We start from the raw sequence: 22,976 nt of genomic DNA on the forward strand, positions 1-22,976 counted from the left end.
ATTAAATTAATTTAGTATGATTCATAAATATTTTTTAAAAAGTACTAAACTAAAGGTGAAATACATACAGTCAATAAAAGCAATACATACAAACATGCATCAACGCATTTTAGTACCCTACTTAAAGTGATACGCTGGACAAAATTAAATATTTAACCAATGCTACTCTGTTGTAAACATGCCTATTCCTATCCTACAGTGGTATAAAAGACTTTTCCAGACTAAAGGCTAGAAAGACCTCTTGTTGATGTATTTTGAAGGTGGTGGGGGCAAAACTACTATAATTTTGGTGTGAATTTGTGGGGCAGATTGTTTGAAAGATCTTTTATGGCTAATGCTGAAGAAAGGCTGAAAGTTAACGATAGGTTAACTGATAGGTGCCAAATATCACATCTGTATTTATGGCCTCTATCAGTGGCTATGCTAGCAGTCAGAATTATTATCTTAACCTACAATTTCACCAGGAAAGTCATTAAGAACATATTCTTATTCACAGTGTACGGTAGTGAGACAACACTGAAGAATTAAAACACAAGGAGGACACAAAATCGCAAATTCGGTCAAACTAAGGAGCCTGAGGGATGCAATACTGTGCTGCAAAACATTACATAACCTAACAAATAACATATGAAATGCTAGTTTTATGCTGGAATGATCCATGTGGACTGCATTATCCAAAGCAAAAATCTGAAAATCATGGTGATAACTACTAGTACAGGTCTAACTGAAATTTCAAGCATTTAACCGTCAATCCAGTTTAATTTCCTATCTCTTTTACCATCCATGGGTCGTGGGATTGGAAGAGCTTATATTAATGATGATTATCATCAGAGAGAGAGAGAGGGAGAGAGAGAGAGAGAGAGAGAGAGAGAGAGAGAGAGAGAGAGAGAGAGATAGAGAGAGAGAGAGGGGAAGAGAGAGAGTGATGCATGGCTAAATTCCAGGAAGCATTTGTTCTGATCTAAACTCTGCTGGTTTACTCTGCCACTGCAGCACAGGGATTAAGCAGGCACGCGTATTAGGAGCTCTGAGAGCCAAACATCTGGCACACACTGCTGTCTCTCAGTGCATAACCAGCAGCCTAGCACAGTGAACACACACACACAGACACACACACACCACCATTGGCACCCAACAGCCACACAGCCTATAATCCGCTGCTGTGGTTATGCAAGCTCAAGCATGGCCTGAGGCCACGCTCCCAAAAGGGGACTTATTTCAGTCTCATCAGTGTCTAAATAAACACAAAGGTCATGGTGAAACACATGGGTGTCGCCCAGTGTCCTTATTAATGCGTATAAAGAGGATGTAGGCATGGCCAGATATTCAGACACTCCCCCCATAGCTCAGCTGCCATGTTCTCAGCAACTGTCTGGTTTTATTATTGAACGACATGACAACAGTGGTTTCAACTGCAGAACATAGTAACACAGAACACAACAAACCACTCACTATCTTGAACAAACAGGTATTTCTGCTTCTGTTACAGTGAAACTCTCAAACTCACCTGTTCTTCTCCACAACCTTCTTTATTCTACAAGGTGATGCATGAAATCAGAAAATGTAACCTCTTCTAAGGCTAAAGGGGAAATGTGTATAAATCTATATAAAAAGCGAAAGTTCAGTAATAATGCATCACACACACTGCATTTGGATGCCTCTTAAGGTCTCAAAAGATGTGTTCTTGTGTCTGCTGCCTTTGTTAAAGGAAGTCTCAGTGGCTAGACGGAGACATAAGCACCGAACATGTGCTGAAAAAACATTAAAGATAAGATAAGATAATCCTTTAGTCCCACAATGGGGAAAATCTCAGTGTTACAGCAGCAAAGGGACAGCAAGGCACTCAAGAAAAAGAGAAAAAGTAACAAGAAGAGAGTTAACAAACAAGTAATTGACTAAGTACTTAACAAGGTTTTTGACAGTTTGTTACTTATATATATGTTAAAAGTAAAAAATAAGATAAAAAATATAAACTATGCTTCACAAAAAAATAACAATGTAAAGAATTATAAATAAATAAAAAGCTAAGATATTTACACTGAAAGGATATTTTCCCAAAATTCACATGAAATATTGCACGTGAGGTACTGGTTTATATCACACATGGGATGGTGAGGAGTTAAGAATATAAACAATTATAAACAGAAAGCTAAAAAATATTTACACTATAGAGATATTTTAAAATCTATTGCACATGGAGTGTTGATTACATTGCACACAGGAAAAGGTGATAAAATCACAGTGTGTTCTGTAGGTGTGTGAGGTCTAGTGGGGGGTGGAGGGGGTTCTACTGGGAGCAGTGCTGGTTGTACAGTCTATCAGCAGCAGGAAGGAAGGACCTGCGAACACACACTTGGGGTGCAGCAGCCTGTCACTGAAAGAGTTACCATCAAAATAACACTGCAGAAACTTCAAGGACCAGATATAAATACACTATATCACCAAAAGTATTTGCTCATCTGCCTTTACATGCATATGAAATTGAGCAAGAACTGATTCTTAATCTACAGGGTTTAATATGATGTCCCACCCTTTGCAGCTATAAGAGCTTCAACTCTTCTGGGAAGGCTTTCCACAAGGTTTAGGAGTGTGTTTGTGAATTTTTGACCATTCTTCCAGAAGCGCATTTGTGAGGTCAGACATTGATGATGGACGAGAAGGCCTGGCTTGCGGTCTCCACTGAAATTAATCCCGAAGGTGTTCTATCGGGTTGAGGTCAGGACTTTGTGCAGACCAGTCGATTTCTTCTACACCAAACTCGCTCATCCATGTCTATATGGGCCTTGCTATGTGCACTGGTGAGCAATCATGTTGGAACAGGAAAGGGCCGTCCCCAAACTATTCGCACAAAATGGGAGCATAAAATTGTCCAAAATCTCTTGGTCTGCTAAGAGTTCATTTTCACTAGAACTAAGGAGCCAACCCCAACTCCTGAAAAACAACCCCACACTATAATCCCCCTCCACCAAACTTTACACTTGGCACAATACAACCAGACAAGTACGTTGTCCTGGCAACTGCTCAACCCACACTCACCCATCGGATTGCCAGATGGAAAAGCGTGATTCCTCACTCCAGAGAACATGTCTCCACTCCTCTAGAGTGCAGCGGCTGTGCTTTACAACACTGCATTCAATGCTTGAATTGAATGCAGTGAATGCAGTGTTGTAAAGCACAGCCACTGGACATGTTCTTTGGAGTGTGGAATAACGCTTCTCCATCTGCCAATCTGATGGGCGAGTCTGATGTAAGGCTTGGATGCAACTGCTCAGCCATGGAAACCCATTCCATGAAGCTCTCCATGTACTGTTCTTGAGCTACTCTGAAGGCCACATGAAGTTTGGAGGTCTGTTGTGAATGACTCTGCAGAAAGTTGGTGACCTCTGCGCATTATGTGCCTTAGCATCTGCTGACCTCGCTCTGCCATTTTACGTGGCTGAGTTGCTGTCGTTCCCAATCACTTCCACTTTGTTATAATACCACTGACAGTTGACTGTGGAATATTTAGTAAAGAGGAAATTTCACGACTGGATTTGTTGCACAGATGGCGTCCTATCAAGGTACCATGCTGGAATTCACTGAGCTCCTGAGAGCGACCCATTCTCTCATAAATGTTTGTAGACGCAGTCTGAATGCCTAGGTTCTTAGTTTTATACACCTGTGGCCATGGAAGTGATTGGAAAAGCTGTAATCAAATATTAGCATGGGTGAGTGAATACTTTTGGAAAAACTAGGTGCAAAATATGCCATGACATGGCTGTAATGTGCGTGTACAGTCTGTGTTTTCTTTTCACAAAACTCTTTTCTTAAAAAAATACTCCCCTATGAGATGTTTGGTGGGAAAGAACTTCATTTATTAACCACACTTTCATTTTTTGTATTATCGTTGTTTCGTTGTATCTTTGTTTCTGACAGTTCCATAATTTCTCTTTTAAACCTTGCACCTCATGGGCTAGGAGTTAGTGTGTGTGTTAGTGTGTTCTCCTCTTAGGTTCCCAGATATTGACAGCTGTGGGATCACCGGGGTTCAAACCCACAATCTCCTGATGTCGGTGTGCAGACCACTGAGGAGTTTCAGGAGCTTGCGACTAAGCTTTCGTCTCAACAAGAGGTTGAAGGCATCACCAGGGATCAGACAATACCGCCATAACTAGGAGCCCAAGAGAAGAAAATGTCTGGTGGGATTCTCTGATGAAAAGAGTCCCAGCTAATGGGGAAACCGAGTCAAGTAAAATACATCCAATGTCATTTATCTAAATGAGATTCAGAACTAAAAAGTTAGAAGAATTCATGACTAAACTAAAAGGTTTGGGTTGGACGTTAAGTCAACATCAGAGACTGTTTAATCAGATACCTTCGTGGAGCAGGTGAATGCGCCCCTGAATGAAACCATGGATTTTAAGAAGGATGTACATACAAGCTGGGGTGAAACATGTGATGATTCAGGACTTGTTAAAAAAATATTCAGAGCTATATCCCCAGAAGCCTAGCCAGGTGATGTCTCTGCGGTAATGCATCTGTTTCTCTCCAGACTTTAGATCTCTTTGACCCTGTTTTTTTAATGGTCAGGACCCCCACAATATCACCACAGAGCAGGTATTATTTGGACGGTGGATCATTCTCAGCACTGCAGTGACACTGATGTGGTGGTGTTGTGTTGTGCTGGCAGGAGTGGATCACACACAGCAGTGCTGCTGGAGTTTTTAAACACCTCAGTGCCACTGCTTGATTTGAATAGCCCATCAACAAAAATATCCAGCCAACAGAAGCCTGTGACCACTGAAGAAGGACTAGAGAATTACTAACATATTACTAACACAAACTGTGCAGCAACAGATGAGTTATCACCTCTGACTTTACATCTACAAGATGGAGGTAGGAGTGTCAGTGTGCGGACACAGTGTTTAAAAAACGTCAGCTGCCGAAGAAGTCAGCGTCTGAGAATGATCCACCACCCAAATAATACCTGTTTTGTGGTGGCCCTGACCATTGAAGAACAAGGTAAACAAATTATGCAGAGCAACAGATGGACTACAATAAAGTGCACCTATATGGTCAGTGGAGTTGATAATAAAGGACGACGTTTACTTAATAAAGTGGCTGGTCAGTGTACATCATTACAGTATACAATACTGGAGTTGCACCAATAAGAGTCTGTAAAAAGGTGTCAGAAATCTGGCCAGTCTCTCATTACTAAAATATCATGTTTACCAATGAAGCAGGACGTTTTTGTGTGTAATTCAGTGAAGCTGGAGTTTTGATAACAGTTGAATCATAATCAGGAGTGTAGGAGGCTGTCAAAAAAACAAACACATTAGGGTCCAGTGGAGGCAGAGGTAATGTGTGAAACTGGAGGCGACGTGTTGATAGGAGAGTTGCTGAAACAAGGCCATGGCTGCCATGCTGCACACATGTGACCATAAAGAGCAAAGTCTATCAGGCACAGAGAGAGGGAAGAGAAGGAGATGAAAAAGGAGGAGTGGAAAGAGTTGCGTGACAGAGATAAACTGCCCGGTCCTTTTGTGTGAGAGCGAAGAGGCCATGCAATCAGAGCAGGACCTATGAACCACGCACACACATGCACGCACACACACGCGCACACACGTGCACACGCGCATGCACTAATAGCTATGCAAATTCAATACATGTATGCACGCAAACTAAAGCATATCAGTTCACGCTGTTGGAACAAAACCTCACATGTCCAATATTGAACAATACAGGAGAAGCAAAAAACACACTTAACTTTTGGTATAAGTTACTGTTTTTTTTCCAAATATTTTTAGACCATTTGTATTGGTCTGTTCATGGTTTTCAGTGCAAAGTTGATGGAGGTTTGGAATTAGTCAGAAATGTAAAAAGTTACAAAAACTGAGATAAATGTTTTTACCTGACAGTAATGATATATTAGTCTTGGACTAAACTGCAGTATCAATGGCAGAGATACTGGCATTGAAGCATATTACTTTCAGGCTGAGAGCAGCAGAAAAGGCTGGGTCAAATATGGGATGTTTCCAAATACTGGAAGTTTCATGGTATACATGTATATGTTTCCACATACTGTCTGCATGGACTGGGATGTTAATGGTACATTTTGAAACTTTAATAATGTTTACATATTACTTCAAAAATATTTAAGTAAGTGAGAGAAATTTGTTTTTCCCATTAGTGGCCCTTTAATGTTTACATGTTTGTTTTATTAGAGAATTTAACATACTGAAAGCATGATATTTTAAAAAGGTTGTGCTTTACAGTGTCCCATATCTAATCTCTAGTCCCGAGTTAATGTTAGCCCCAAGTTAACACACTACACAAAAGGCTAATGACAATATAATGATACAAAGTGATACAAAGTGATACAATGACACAACACAATATGTTGTACTGTTACATCCCTAGTAAACACACAGATATATAAACACTGTTTATGCACTTACAAACCTGCCTGCATGAACACCCACCCACCCACCCACACTCACAACAACAACAACAACAAGGACCTGTGAAATATCTTTGCAAAAAAAAAAAAAATTCTCTCTGGTACCAGCATCACTAAACTATCAAAGAGGAGTAACTGGATATAACCTACACACACACTTTTCTGTTGGAGAGGCATGCTGTGTGTGTGTGTGTGTGTGTGTGTGTGTGTGTGTGTGTGTGTGTGTGTGTGTGTGTGAGTAACCTAACCTGTGTGTATGACTGATGGAGCAGTAGAAGCATCAATAATGCAAGCTCAGCTCTCAAACTCTCAGCGCACAGCCGAGAGTGCAGGGCGCAACCAGAGCGCTCAGCTAACCCAGAAATCTCTCTTCCCCTCTGTGTGTGTGTGTGTGTGTGTGTGTGTGTGTGTGTGTGTGTAATTCCACCCCAAGACCAGCACTGATGCTCAGAGCTGCATTACACCCCAGAGGAAACAACCGAGGCCCTGCCAAACACACACATCTCAAATGCAACAGGGGACTCTCAAACACAAGCACAGCTCACAGGCATCACTAATGGGCCTCGATTAGACAAATTACACAGCAGAAATGTTTTATACAGTAGAAAGCAGAAGTCAAAACGGCCATTAAGTACAAGTTATTCATTTTTCAACATCAGGAAGACAAACAGAAAACATAATTTAACAGAACATTACACAGAAGCCTCAACAGCTAAACTCACTTCTTCAGTATTCAGAGTGTCCACACTTTTTTTATTACAACTTACGGTCTTTTCAGAGACTCGCTCTCCGTTTTTCAAAGAAATCTGCAGGGATATTTTTCCACAGCTCCAAAGTTCAGTCTTAGAAGTTGGTTGCCTTTGTTGCTTCTCATGATCATGTCAAGGCTGGACAGTTGATTGACCTGAGAAAACCAGCAGCCTTTTTGTTTCATTTGCTTGATGTCAAGGGCTTCTTGACAGCTTCACATCCTTTCAGAATCATAGTATTAAAGTTGTTTTCTCACAGTGAAGATGGAGAGAAACTCCTGTGGATTTATTCAGAACTGAAGCAAAAGCCGATCGTCGAGTTTGATCCGTCTCCTCTCTTAAAGATGAAAGCTTTAAGTGCTGTTAATCTGATAGGTATCTTGTATGCTTATTAGAAATCCCCTTTTTATCTTTAAAAATTCTTGAACTTCAGCTTTTTGCAAAGTTTTTTGCAAAATTTTTTCCAGTTATTTTCTTTGACTTTCCCCTTCTTTATCCAAGTTGATTGTCTTATATCTAATCTTATTAGAAATATCTTCTGAACATTGCATAACTTGTACTTAATGTTAATCTTGAATGACTTTTGCACAGAAGTGTTAGGTTGGTTTTGATGGGCTGATAGCAGTAGACAATGCTGGATAGGACAATATCAGGGGGGGAACAGAAAGAATTTCATTTAATCCTGTAACAAATCTATTTTGCAACAGCACTCACCCACACTGTGTGACGTGATGCTGTTAGCTGTATATTTCTTGCTGAAGAAAAGAAAAGTTGGATCGATGTCCACTCATACTCCAGGTTTCAGTATCGGTGTTAGTAAAGAAAAATAGTATTATGCGTATTATGAAATACTATCTATCTCCAACTCCAGTGGCAATGTATGTCTAAGAAACTGATACTGAATCACCAATTTCTCCTGCTGTTTGAAACTTTCAATTTGTAATAATTTTTGCTCCAAATTCGACTGTCTTAGTTTATTGTTTTGAATAGTTTGCTTTGACTGTTTAAGGCCTGTTGTATTATTTCATTGTCTTTTTGGTTATTATCAGTGGGTTTTATCATTTTTATCATTTTTTTCACATTGTTGGTATTACTATTCATTCTTAATCATTTATCATTTTCTTGTTTGTTTTTCCCCTTGGGGCAGCCAGCCACACTAAAATTGAGGATTCTCAACTCAAGCTTAAATAAACAATGTGATGATGATGATAAATGCGCTGTTTATAAACCTTGTGTTACATATAATCACTTTATTTTTGGCGTATTTGTAATGAAGTGTTCACGTAATGTAATAGGTAGGTGTCATTGTTCAAATGCTGTGCTAAGATACATGTTTGTATTATAACAGTGACAACAGACCTTCACCAACATTCTTTGACCCAGAGACATCCTAAAAAAGTACCAGAAGCATCACTCTGATTACTCTCTTCACAAGTTACAATGATCTTCAATGCTCTGGTGGTAACTGCTGGGTTGAGTTGGTTTCAGCTGGTCCTCAGTTGGTCTGTGTTTGTGCTGGCACTGGCAGACAGCTTCTAAATGCTCTCTCATCTTCTGTATGCGCAGAGGACTCTTCAAACTGCATAGTCAATGATTCATGGGTTTGGGTGTCTGTGCTTCCATAAATAATGTCTGCAGCTTATCGGCAGAGAGCCCCGGCTAATTTACACACTACCTGGACCTGGTTCTGACCAGTGAACACTGCTGATGGGCAAGATTGTGTGACACACACACACACACACACACACACACACACACACACACCATAAACCTGAATTAGTGTGGCACCTATACCAATACCATATGAGTACTGGCTTGATACAGACACTTACAGTATAATACAATACAGTTTTGGTATTGACAATAATTCTGATACCATGGAGTGACGTCTGACACACAAATGCACTACTATGAGTCACTTGCATGTGCAGTGTGGGATTATATCATGCTTGATACAAGCAGTAAAATGCCGTATTTTGAGGGGAGAAATGACTGGAAAGAATTCCAATATATATTTAATTATGCATTTAAAGATAAACCATGTCAAAGAGACACAGACCTTCCACAGCTACTATGAAACCATTCAAACGTGCATTTCTCCAAAGAGTAACATATTAATTTAAGCTCAGTATGTTTTTTCTGACACAGAAGACTTTTATTAAAATACGATACATGAAAGGTGAAAATGGTATGAATAATCAAGATTTATATGCACCTATCAAGAAGTTAGGTTAAGTACCATTAGGAACAGTATTGGTACTTTGTATCAGCAGACACTTGAGGATATCAATATCAGAAGAGAAACATCCATGCATCCCTAATCATAATAAATGGATAGCACCATGTAGTGCTGGCATATTGATGCTTGCAGAAATCTAAAGTAATTGGAAGATCACTGGTCGAGGCAAGGGTTAAAGAAAAAGATACTGAGAAAGAGAACAAGAAGAAGGTAAAGAGAGGGAGACAAACAGAAAGAATCAGGGTGACTGAAAGACAAGAGACAGAAGGGAGCAGAATTACCATGTGTTGATCCATTAATCCTTACACAGGCCTAGTTTGGATCCAAAACAAGTGCCAACATTACTCTACCTTATTAAACCTTAACCTTCTTGAAGCCAGAAAGCAGGCAGCCAGACCTCACAGGAAGACCAAACAAGTGTAGCTCCTCCTCATCCAAGGTTTACGAAGTCCAACGAGCTGAATTCAGTTCAATGAACTGAGGGCTGTGGAACTGTGTGGAGTTCTGAATCCAGAACTGTCCTTAACTGACTGCTGACCAAAGATAAATGCCCCACATTACACAGCTGCGGAGTAACAGACGTGTGAGGATTATGCATTTCAAATACACCCACAAAAGAGGCAGCAATCAGATTACCAATACGGCACAGTGGCGTGGTGGGTAGCGCTGTCGTCTCACAGCAAGTAGGGCCTGGGTTCGATTCCCCTGCCGGGTGACCGGGGTCCTCTCTGTGTGGAGTTTGCATGTTCTCCCCGTGTCTGCGTGGGTTTCCTCCGGGTTCTCCGGTTTCCTCCCACAGTGCCAAGACATGCAGTCAGGCCTATTGGACATGCTACATTGCTCCTAGGTGTGAGTGACTGTCTGTCTGTCTGCCCTGCGATGGACTGCCGATCTGTCCAGGGTGTATCCTGCCTTTCGCCCGAAGACTGCTGGGATAGGCTCCAGCACCCCCCCGCGACCCTGACGGAGAAGCGGCTTAGAAAATGGATGGATGGAGCGCATATAGGACTACATTTAAATATTTCAAGAAGTTAAAAAAAATACAGTGTACAAGAATTTTTAACACAAGGGTGTGTAGGTGGGTACACACTATTACAACTATAGTACTGTGAAAAAGTCAAGAACCACTGACCATTTATTTCATTTCTAGTTAAAGACCATCAAGTAAGTTATTAATTTTTCCAAGACATATTTCTGAGATTAAACAAGAAACTGTTACTAAGAAAGGAAATGGACATAAAGAAGAAAATTTGCAAATTTAAGAAAGAATCTGGAAACCCCAGAGCCCAGACCTCAACATCACTTAATGTGTTTGGGTTTGCTTGGATTGTGAGAAGCAGAAAATATCCCTGTAGATTTCTTTACAAGACTGAAAACAAGTCTCCCGTAAAAGAAAAGAAGCGGTGATGACAGCAAAGGGTGAATAGACTAAACACCAAAATACTTCACATTATTTGCAATTATTATTTAGTCGTTGAGGCTTAAAGGTTAAATTTGTCTTTTTCTACCTTTTTTTCCCCAAAAGGTTGTCTGTGACCTTTGCACAGAACCACATATAACAAATATTAGTTTCATAGTTGTTACTAAATAAATTATAGTATTTTAGCACTGACGTATATTTAGCATTTATATGGCACATATTTTGAAAGTAAGCTTCAAAACAGGCTTTAACAACTTCAGTACAGTACAGAAATCTGAAATAGTGTATAAAAATTTTGAACTGTATCACCAATTCGCTCGTCTCTGATTTTGAATCTTAAATTTAACTATACATAATTAATGCTTAGTCCTCATTAAGACTCAGCCTAGATTTAGCACATACAATCGCATGCAAAAGAACACCCCCAGTCAAGGTACATGTTTTGTAGATTCAAAGTAAGTTAACACAACCTCTACGAAGACCTTAAATATGATATTCTGCAAATGTTAGCGCATATTTTTTATTTGCTGTTTTAACAGATTGAAAAGTAAAAAAAAATTATTTAAAATATGCCATAACTTTTGCACATGCCACATTTTATGTATTATTTATTTTTCTAATATGTTACAATTCAGCAGATAAACAGTAACTGTGCATTGAAATGTGCAGAAATGTTCGCTTATTTTGAAATCAACAAAACATAAATTTTGCTTTTGTGACTCTGATCTCGATACTTCAATTTTTGAAATTGAAATATTAAAAGATTTTACATGGAGGCATATAGTTTACATGTATTGTTTAGGGCTTTGTTGCTCTGGTTTTTAAGGTCACTTACTATTTTGCGCAAGGACACAACACTCCTCAGTCTTTTTGGGCATTTTTCTGAGCCATACTGGTGGTTGTATATAATCTGTATAATAATCTATAGAATAAAATCATTTTTAACACATAAAATTTCAAAAATCAAATTAAATCTTGACTTCAGAATTGAACTTAAAAAACATGTGGCATTACTTTTCCTTATGCACACATGCAAACACACACTCACAAGATTTATCCACTCACTCAGCATCAGAGATACACATTAGGGACGTAGCAGCTGGTAGGGTTGGGGGGATCGGGGAGGATCAGGTTCCTGCTCCCCTACCCCCACTTCCACTCCCAGCACACACTTACTCATTAGACAAGAATATTAATCCCACTCATACAGAATGTACTACAATCTGTGCCAATCAGCAATACTGTGCCAAACACAAAATGTAAAACCCATTGCCCTCACACACACAAAACTCATGTCAGGGTTACAAATGTACTATTGTCCTCATATCTTAGACTACATGCATCATCTAGCTCTGACTCACTGAAGTCACCCATGAAAAAGCCTAAATAAGCCATCTTACTCAAGCAAATACACTCCAGGAGAAACATATGCTCTCATTAATCTATAGTGTGCCATAAACACACACCCACACTCAGCATCTGTGTCCCCATAACTCTTGGTCTCATTAGCTTCAGGCCTGGGGGGTCAGTATGGGGGGTGGCCGCTCCAGAGGGACCAGCTGCTGCGGCAACAAAGAGCCAATTTAGCCTCCGACAAAGAGCCATGCTCCCTCTTTCTGTCTGCCTGACACTCTCTCTCCCTCTCTTTCTCCCTCTGTCTCACATTCCCTCTCTCAATCCTTTCATGCCAGCGTCAGTCTGATCCCACTGCTCTAGCTCGCTCTTTCAGTCTCACATTCCCTCTCTACACCCTTTCGCAATCAATCTGATCCTGCTGCTCTGAGGCCAGCTCCAGCTCCAGCTCGCCCCTTGCAACCAGTCACATGCTGAGCAGCGCTGATTGACACATGAAAGGAATCACTCAATCACTCAGCATGACTCACGCAGCCAATTAGCTGCAGCAGACTCCTGCAGCACCTGAGCACCATCATCACTTTACTCACACTGTAAGTCATTACTATAAGCACTTCTACTATATATGCAAAAAAGTGACGCGTGGAATTTATTTGATTCAAATTACATTAAAACATCTGCCAAAAATAAGTTAACTGAAAGATGTAATAAAGGGGAGCACAATCTGATTGGCCGATATTCGCTCCACACAGGATTTTTGTTCCAGACAAGAAACTGGCAACTGGCCGATTCTTTATTTTTATGTAGACCAATCTGCGTTGTAACTTATGACAAACAACATGAGCCAGATAATCGTACTCATGCTGTATTTGAATGCTGCTGCTACACCTGCACACTGTGTGCTTTAGCATAATTTTATAGCCAGCTGCGCCACACTTCCAATGCTGCTTTTTACTTGATTCAAGTTTTAAGCAAATAATTTTCAGTTATGAATTTTAACTGGTCCATTAAAGAGGAAAGAATTCATTTCCAAGTTTAGTAAAAACAAAGTTGCATAAGTGAAACACCAAGCCAATATTGATAAGTCTAATACCAATAACTTAAAAAGTATACATAAAATATACAAAAATATACAAAGCCATACCATGATGAGATCTCAATAACGTCCTGTCTAAAAGGATGAAAGCCAGTACCTCTTCGCTGCTGACTGCCATGCCTTAATGTGCAATCCACAGAGCCTTAGATGGAATCTCAGTCAATTCATTGCTCCAGTCTGGTTGGCATTTCAGTAAGTGACGTCCGCTGCATGTTTTCAGGGCATTCCCGCAGGTTACGCTCCTTCCTGGACTTCTGGAGACTAAAATATGGGCCGATGTGTAAAGCTGCTTTAGTACTACTCTCTCTCTCGTGCTTTCTCTCTCTCTCTCCTCCCTCAGGGCACTGAACCAAGGTAGGCAGGTAAACCTATAATCTGTTCTGAGCAGAGCAGGAGTAGACAGAGTAAACACAGCTCAGTGCTGGAGTGAGAGAAAATGACCTGGCCGCTGTTCAGAAGGTCACATGCCTTAAAGCACTCCTGCTTAGACATATCTGCGCAAATCCAATCCAGCACAACACAAAAACAAACTTCAATCATCTAGAGATAACAATTCACTGTGGCAATTTTGTTGTGTTACAGTGATGAGAAATAGAATGACACAGAGAAAGAGAGAGATGAGAAAAATCTGAGGCAACGTCATCTACGCCAGTATACATTATCCTGCTGTCCAGAGACATCTATGTATGTAATTTATATGATAAATAATGACTTTGCTATCCGCTTCTATCCGCTCAACTCAATATTGGAATCGTATCTGAGCCATCAGCATAGAAAGTAGAGATGTACCGAAATAGGAATCGTGGGCTGATGCCAATGTCCAAGTACATATCTGTCAATGCAGATAGGAATGCTGATAAACATTTAAAAGATGAAGAAATTGGGACTACACCATGTTATAATCAGAAAAATGGATAAAACAAAGATATTTTAGCATACAAGGAAAGTTTAATTTAAACGTTCCACTCTTCCAGAGTACAAGAGATATGTCATCAAAAGTGGTTTAAAATAGTTCAGATAGGTCAGATCAAAAAATCTTTCCAACGCAAATAATTTTGGTTAAAGCAAATATCTGACAATACTGATATTATTCCAATATCATAATGCATTCATTAAAGGGTTGCCCATTACGACTAATTTTAACACTTAACTATTCACAATAGTTAAATCAACAGATATCTGGTTAATTGCAGTGAAGAAAAAAGGGGGAATCTAAGGGGGAAAAACTAACTCGAAACTAAGTTAAAACAGATCTATAGGCTTACTTTTGGATGACAGCACTGAGAGTTAATATTTGAAAACATGTTTATTATTCATAATTCAACAGCCATAAGAAATAGTAGGTTTTCCAGTAGGTAGCAAAAAACAATGAACTTGTGAAACGGTCAGGGGTGGACAAAGTACACAAACCATGTACTTTTGTTAAAGTAGAGATACCCAAAGTAAAATATTACTCCAGTTAAAATAGAAGTTCCTCCCTGTGAGTAAAAGTAGGAAATTATTTGCCTTCAAATGTACTTAAGTATCGACAGTAAAAGTATTATAAGATTAATTATGACTCTAATGTCCTATTACCATTTTAACAGTTTCCATTAGGTAGAACCGAGTGACTCTGAAATAACTTTTTACAAACAAGCAAAGTTTCAGTTTAAGATTTATTTACAACTTAGTTACAAGTTTGAGTTTAATGAAAACTTGCTTTAAACTCAGGATCACAAATTAGTTTCTTTACTATATTGCTCTGTACCTCTCTGTTCATAAACATAAATTAGCCAAAACAAATTTACTATAAAATGAAATAATGTCTGTATAATTTCAGAAAAAAGATGCATCTGTCATGACTGTATTTGTGTACATATTTCTATAATGTGCTCAATTTACATAACTAGGTTAGTCCATCACTTATGTTGACTAGACTAAAATGTTGCGCTGCTGTGCTGACATTGAACTGTGTGCTTGCACTGGGTCAGTATGTCCAACAGGTCAAAACAAGCTCAAAGCAAAGTGCCACTGTGCCCTGATTGGTGTTCTTGCTTTTCACCTCTTTCATTTTGACATGTTACATTATTAAATACACATAAAACAAAAGGAACGACAGATTTAGCTAAATGTAGTGGAGTAAAAAGTAAGATATTTGACTTTGAAATGTAGTGGAGTGAAAGTAAAAAGTCACCCAAAATGGAAATACATAATTACAGATACACAGAAATTACACTTACTTAGTTACTGTCCACCACTGGAAACAATCACATTTTACAGTCATGCTAAAACATAAAATCTATGTTTCTTTGAATGGCTAGCCTGAATAGTTAATTCAGTATGTGAATTCTGGCACTTTGAACAGTTAACCAAGTACATGAATACTTGAAGTAGAGGAACTTCTACTTTATGAGCATCCCTGATCTCTAATGGTAGGCTTTACCCTTTACGAGGAAAGTGGCCAATGTTTTTTCAAACATTAACATGAGTAGGTAAAAAATAAATCCCTACAGCTTCAAGGATGCAACAACAAAAGATGTGCAAAAACATATAAGGTGAAGAGTGTACAGCTGGGCCCAAGTTCACCTGGTTTTATGTTAAAGCTACAAATACTATGTCCTATAGATCTGCCAACATGTTTTTATTAAGAAATACTAGCACAGTAGCATAGATAGCTTAGGAGCAGATTTCCAGTGATGTTTTCATATACATGTGCCATGATGGCAGTCACAGCTCACTTACTCTGAAATATGAGATGCGGTTGGCGTGGAGGAGGAGAGGCACAGTCTACTGTCCTACTGGTCTATTGTCTATTTGTCCATGAAGAATGGACGGCAATGTGGTTTCTTAGGAAATCAGAAATTTGAAAGTACACCAGTATTTGGGGTACGACATTTCAAACAAGCATGTGAGTATACCAGGACACACATTTAGACTCATCGCTGACCTATTTGGCCCTGCAATGTTTCAAATGCAGGACATCAAGGAACTCAAAAAACTGAGCAGGTCAAACACAGACCACAGAGCTAAGCCAACTCTCACTTTAAGCAGACAAAAAGTGTTGTAATTAGATTTTCACCAAATATTTACAAGCTAAGTAGAAACTGTAATCATTAGCGTGAAGCAGATTATTCCCTTATTCCCGAACCTGATCTAGAATCTGTTCCAGTTCATAAGGTCATGGTAAGAGAGAAATCTGATCCTAGATCAGCACTTCTACTCTGAGACGCTTGTTGAACACATGCCACGATCTCAGAAATGCATTCATTTCATGAGGTTTCAGTCACATGACAAGAGAAACTGTGCCTGAGTTGCACATGGCACAGGCCACACACAGTCGCTCCACAACCACACACGTGGCTTTGAAGAGCTGCTTTGAAATGCATAGCTGAGGTGCAGTAATTCCTGCTCTGCGAGCTGGTTAAGCACATTCCAGCTCCATCGTGCTGTTTTGTGACGTTGTTTACTTGAGGCTGTTACTAAAATTAGAACCATACAAAGGAATATGAGTGGCCTAAATACATGAGCATTAGTAGAGGAATGACGTTGCATTTGACTGTACAGGAATATTGGTGAAAGTACTGAGCATGTGAGTGTTTAGCAGCGGATCTGCTAATCATTAAGACCTGCTGAGAATGTTTTAACGTACCCAAGGGATGGGAGTTATATCTGTATAAAAATGAGTTAACCCATCCAATGAATTCTACCACACTTGGGATTCAATGAAAAGCCAAAAGACGGAAACATTAAGGCTTATAAAGTATAAGCATACTTTGCGATTACTTTGCAACAGGTGTTGCAGGCGTCCAGGCCATCTATTGGATAAATGGTATACAGTTCTGAGAAAAACAACAGTGAGCAAGAAAATCACCACCCTTCATTCTTTTAATTTTCAGTCAAAATGGCCATTAAGCTGCCCTGCGATGGACTGGCGACCTGTCCAGGGTGTATCCTGCCTTTCGCCTGAAGACTCCCCCCGCGACCCTGACGGAGAAGCGGCTTAGAAAATGGATGGATGGGTGGATGGCCATTAAGTACATGTTATTAATTTCAGTGCCAGGAAAAAAAAGCAGAAAATAAATATTAAACAGAAAATTCCACAGAAGCCTCAACAACTAAATATCTCATTTTTCAGTATTTAGTATCTTTATTAATGCTTCCATTCTTTTTCTGAGACTAATAAGTTTTGTGAAGAAATTTGCTTTCAGTTTTTTAAAGAAATCTATGCCTTTCCATACGTCCAAAGTTCAGTCAGAGAAATTGGTTGCATTTTCTTCTTACAATTTCAGTAATCCCAATCCCAAATGACACTCATAAATCCATAATATCTTACTCCACACGTCAGATGTCCAGTTTCTTTATTGTCTATTTTCTTATCTCAGTAAAGACTTCTTGAAAGATGCACATCCTTTCAGCCAAATAGCACTGAGTTGTCCCCTCACAGTGGATTTTTTCACATCTGGAACAGGAGTGGAGCTTGACTTTCTCCTCTCTCTCTCAAAGAACTTTAAGTACTGTTTATCAGATGGTGACAGTTTTGTTGGGCTACCAAGTCTTACATGGCAATTAGGGGTCACATTTTCTCTTTCTATCTTTTAATAATTATTTTTCAACTTCAGTTTTGGACACATAACATTTTGCACATCATAATAATAAAAATTATGATCATTATCAGCATTGTTATATGTTGTAATATCATATTATTATGGTGCAGTTAGTGGAAAATATTGTGACATAAATTTGAGTTAATATCGTCCGTCCCTACCATACACATGCATATACACAAACACATGCCACATGAAGATGGAGGCATTAGTGGGAAGCCAATTGTAAATGAGAGTGAAAGTGGTTAGTGGGCAGTGAGTGCTATGAGTCACATAATCAGTGATGCTGCAGTGCTCTAAAATAAGACTACAGACAGAGAGAAGGCAGGAGAGGAAGCAGGCAGCTCATTGTGCATGTGCCGTTCTAGCAACATTCCTCAAGAAACAAGACCTGATAAAACCCACACACAACCTCTAACCCTCAATACACACACATATAACTTGGATGGACGCAAAAGTGAATCAGTAACTACAGGACCAAATCAATTCAAAGTGCCATTTGATCAAAAAAGTGACAGAATGACTTATAGTAGATTTTGGAGACACATAAAAGAGATTCATCATCAATATCATCACCCGTTGGAATGTATTTGGGCTGTATATTGATCTGATATTGGAATTGTAGCCAATAATTACAAATAATTTTAAGCGCCCTATTTTTTTTTAAAAGCTGGCATGCACTGACACATGCACTGACACACGCAGTCACTAGGGGTGGGCATTTCCATCATTTTAAACTCCGGTGAATAGCATAAAGTCAGGTGAATAGCATAGTGGATAACACCACAGCCACAACACATGGGAGACCAGGTTGGATTCCCCAGTGATGCCACTGACAGTGCTTGGACAAGACAACTAAAACAACATCCACACACTCTAGTAAATGACTTTGGCTAAGACTTTGCTAAACAATGGAAAATACTTACATAAAGTAATACATCATTTAATTGTGTTATGCTTCATATATAACGTGCATGTGTTTTAAAATGCAAAAAAAAAAAAAAACTAAATAAAATCCATGGTTATTGGTTTTGATGTCCGCTCCAACAACAAGAAAACAAAAGTCCATATCAGTGCATCACTAATCAGCATCCGCTAACATGCATTCTTTTCCACCATCACCAATATAGGAAAAGAGAGAGATGGAGGGCGGGATGTTCCAGAAAGTGCAGCAAGAGCACAGCTGTCTGGCATGCAGTCCCACCTCAACCTTCCAAAACAGTGTAATAACTGTCTTTAGCCCAGGCCTAAGCCTCTAGTCAACAGAGGACTGAACAACAGCTTACCTTACTAAAGTACAGCTCTACTGCTCTATGGGCAGAACAAAGCAAATGACAGAAAGCAAATATGCCCAAAAAGTGAGGCAGACAGAGTGAAAGAGAGAGTGTTTTGGAAAAAAAGTATATACATGTTTGTGTAACAGGAACAACAACCAAAGGAAAATAAAGAGAACAAGAAAAGGGGGAGAGAGAGAGAGAAAGAGAGGGAATGAAGAAAGAGGTAGTGCTGCTGCCGGACTGATACGAGTGCAGCTCGATTGGGAAAAGATCCCAGAGCGACTACAAAGGACACAAGAGGAGCCGGCTCCATGTGAAGAACGCCGCGAGCACGGGAGCAAGGGAGGGAGGGGCTGGATGAGAGGAAAGGGGGTTAAGAGGAGGAGGAGAAGGAGGAGGAGAGAGGCCACACAGCTGACCAGCTGCTCCCCTTTAACAATCGGCACTGAGCTTTTAAACCAACACGCATAAAAGCCAGCATGCCAACGAGCAGACATCACAGAACACTACTTCTGACACACACTAGAATGAGAGAGGGACTGTGTCAGAGAGATAGAAGACACACACACACACACACACACACACACACACACACACACACACACACACACACACACACTCAAATGTTTGTTTTATAACCTTGTTAGGGTATGAAGTGATACATATATCCCATGTGTATAGAACATATTATATGTAAATACCTACATATAATAGTAACACATCCAATTTGTAAGTATCTTATTGCAGTAATATGTCTCATATATCAGTTCAATTCCCAAACAGAAATGGTTTAACCTTTATATAAAAGTACTTTACCTTTTCCTGACCATTTTGCTGATCCTGACAAAAGCAAGATACCTTTTCTCTGGTTTTCCCAATACCACATTTGTCCTGAAAATGTCCAAAAACAAACACATACACACAAGGCCCATAAGCTTTTACATCAGCCACTTACTAGAACCACAGGAGGTTTTGATCTGTCTTTCTCTCTCTAGCTCCATCGTCCCTCTTTCCTTGGTCTCATTGAGCCCATAAAAACCTCTAAAAAAGCAGAAGAATCAATACTTCACATTGACGTGTCCATTAGCAGCAGGATGGAGGCTGAAGCCTCTCTTTTTACATACGCGAGTGTAGGGGGAACACAAACTGAAGCAGCAGGAAGCTCAGATACTACAAGCATCATGTCTGTCAGTGCTGCACGACATGGAGAATATACGTGTTCAACTGCCAGATGTCCTAATTGCTGTGTTACAGGCAGAGTTCTGAACTCGCACAGAACACTCATCATTAACTGTCCGATCAGTCAGGATGCTAACAGCCAAAAATATTAGTGATTGGTTAGAGAGCTCATTTGCACAGTGCATCATCAGTACTGCACAGGCCAACATTGCTCTTGTTATTCTGACTACCACTCTCTCCCTCGCTCTCTCTCTCTAAACCTCTTGCTGCCAGGAACGACATTATATAAACATGCTCAGCAGCGGAGGCAGAGACGAACCAAGTCACACTCCTCCATCTCAGCAGGGAAAGGGGAAAGAGACAGAGGGAGAAAGAAACAGAAATCAGAAATGAGAGAGCTAAAAGAGAAAGAGAGCGAGACACCATAGTGTAATTGAAAAAAGGAATATTTCATACATATTAACTCCATTCTCCAAACAGATCATATAATGTAGCTAATGTACACACACACACACACACACACACACACACACACACACACACACAGAAATTAAAGTGGTGAAGCTGTAATGTGCTGTACCCTTTCCGGCTCCACTGCCTGTCCTTCAGCAGAGGGCAGCGGGAAGAGAACTACTGCATCAAACCCCAGCATCACCAGCTGAGCCAAATATAGCACAGCCACGCACACACAGGCCAGGCTGTCGGCTATGCACCGTACACACATGCACATCCAGAGTTCAATTGACTTGGTGACATGTAACGAAGGCATGACAATGAACACAGAAGGTACACACACACACATTAAAAAGTAGAAACCTACAGAGAGGTCCATTTTCTCTCACATACTTTCTCTTAAACAATCTGTGTGTGACATCCTGTTTTGCCTGTTTCTCAGCTCAGACATACCATTTTGAACCTCATGAAAGGCTTGCTAAATAGCAGATGAATTAATGAGTTAAGTATTTCAGGACTAACGCTGCTCTAAAACATACATAAAAACACACACCACACTCAGAGCACACAAACAGCACGGCAGCAGATTACTCACAGCTGAAGGAGACGGGATGCATGGTCCTTCTTCAGCAGAGGGGCAGAGAAAACAGCCGACAGAGGGAGGGATGAAGGGAGGGAGTGAGGGTGAGAGAGAGAGATAGAGAGAGCCTGCAGTTTCAGACTGAAAGAGTGGGCGGCTTCAAGCTGGTGCTGCTAGCGTCACACTTTTCATGAATGGAGGGGCCTGGTGACGCAGGCATGACGCAGCTCCAAACACACGCTTAAATACAGGAGGAGGGGAGGGAGGGGCAACCCAGACAACGGAGTGGGCAGGGGGGATTTTGGGAGGGCACAGGACAGTGCTTATATTACGTTGACAGAGTGAATTTGTGTTCGTGTCCTGAAATAAAATAACCTGAACCTGTCTGTATTATTCGTGTTCATATTTCCATGCCAAATGCGATTTCATCCATGCATGTGCATGCATGTGACTTGCAATCTCATTCTTTCCTCAAGATTTTCTCTCCCCGGCTATTTATAACTGCCTCCGCAGCACGTATCCCCACTCTAACAGTGCCCAAACAACAGCCCGATTAATAAGTCTGCTCTTTGACGTCATAATTGGTCCTAATCAGTGGCACACAGTGATATTTATAGAAGCAGGGGGATACTGCATGCACAAAGCTTCTTCTTAAGCCTTTGTATACCTAAAGCTGAGCCAGAATTAGCCCTCAAATAGCACAAATACTTGTATTATTCAAATAAACTGTATTATAGCAGAAGACATGAAAGACTAAACAGTGTGCAATGAAGGATGCATTCCTGAGGGCACATGGGCAGTCAGAGGAGAACGTTTGGAGAGTTCTCCTCCATGACTTTCCATGCCATTAGTGCCAGAATAATAATACAGGTGCAGAAGTTGTCGGTCACTGGTCTGGCCAAGCACTTCTTTCTCATGCAGCAGTAGATTCTGGATGAGCCTTGATTTATACTAAAATCAGCAGTTACATGCACAAAGCCAATCTGAGAATCAGATTTAGGTCTTAAAATTCTGTACTATCAAGGTACCAAGCAAAGAACTCCAATAGCACAGAGTATCAAAAAATTCAGTGTCGTTTAATGAGTTGTTATAGTGTAGTGGGTAACACCTTTGCCTTCTATGCTGTAGACTAGAGGTTCAATCCCCCACCCTACACAATATCAGTAAGGTCCTTGGGCAAGATTACTAACATTACCTTCGCCTACCTGTCTACAATGATCAAGCTGTAATTCGCCCTGGATAAGAGCTTCTGCCAAATGCCATAAATGTAAATATTAATTAGCCTTATCTTACTAGTCTTATCAGCATTACTGAGCCTGTTAGCATACCTTTCACAAAAAGTTACAAGCATTTTTTACTACATATAGTATAGATAATGATTTTATATAGTTTTATATAGTGACAAAAACAGCTTGTTTAATTCTTAGGGATAAAGAGAGGATGGAAAAGGCTCATGTAAATATGTATTTTGGCTATTTCCGGTATATAAACCACATGGAGCTGAAGGGAAAGAAATACAAGAAAAATGTAGGATATAAAGTCCTTTAAATGGAACCCAACCCTATCCAAGAGGCATTTTAAATGCATGCCCTGGCATTTTCTATAGGT

At 40.0% G+C, this 22,976-nt stretch overlaps 1 protein-coding gene across 4 annotated transcripts in view; it reads right to left on the reverse strand.

Moving 5' to 3' along the window:
- Nucleotides 1-22,976, reverse strand: part of si:ch211-45c16.2 (mitogen-activated protein kinase kinase kinase 13) — a 56,684-nt gene that overhangs the window by 16,790 nt on the left and 16,918 nt on the right. The window contains exon 3 of one of the 4 annotated variants that reach the window (XM_037539346.1): nucleotides 21,384-21,412. The exons of 1 other annotated variant lie outside the window; for it this stretch is intronic. The gene's annotated coding sequence lies outside the window, so the exon portion shown is untranslated. Of the gene's footprint in view, nucleotides 1-13,393; nucleotides 13,563-21,383; nucleotides 21,517-22,976 lie in introns of those variants that run through there. 2 more of the 4 variants (XM_017691577.2, XM_017691579.2) reach the window with 2 other exon arrangements.

This window comes from Pygocentrus nattereri, chromosome 6, assembly GCF_015220715.1.
Source record: "Pygocentrus nattereri isolate fPygNat1 chromosome 6, fPygNat1.pri, whole genome shotgun sequence".
Taxonomy (NCBI): Eukaryota; Metazoa; Chordata; class Actinopteri; order Characiformes; family Serrasalmidae; genus Pygocentrus; species Pygocentrus nattereri.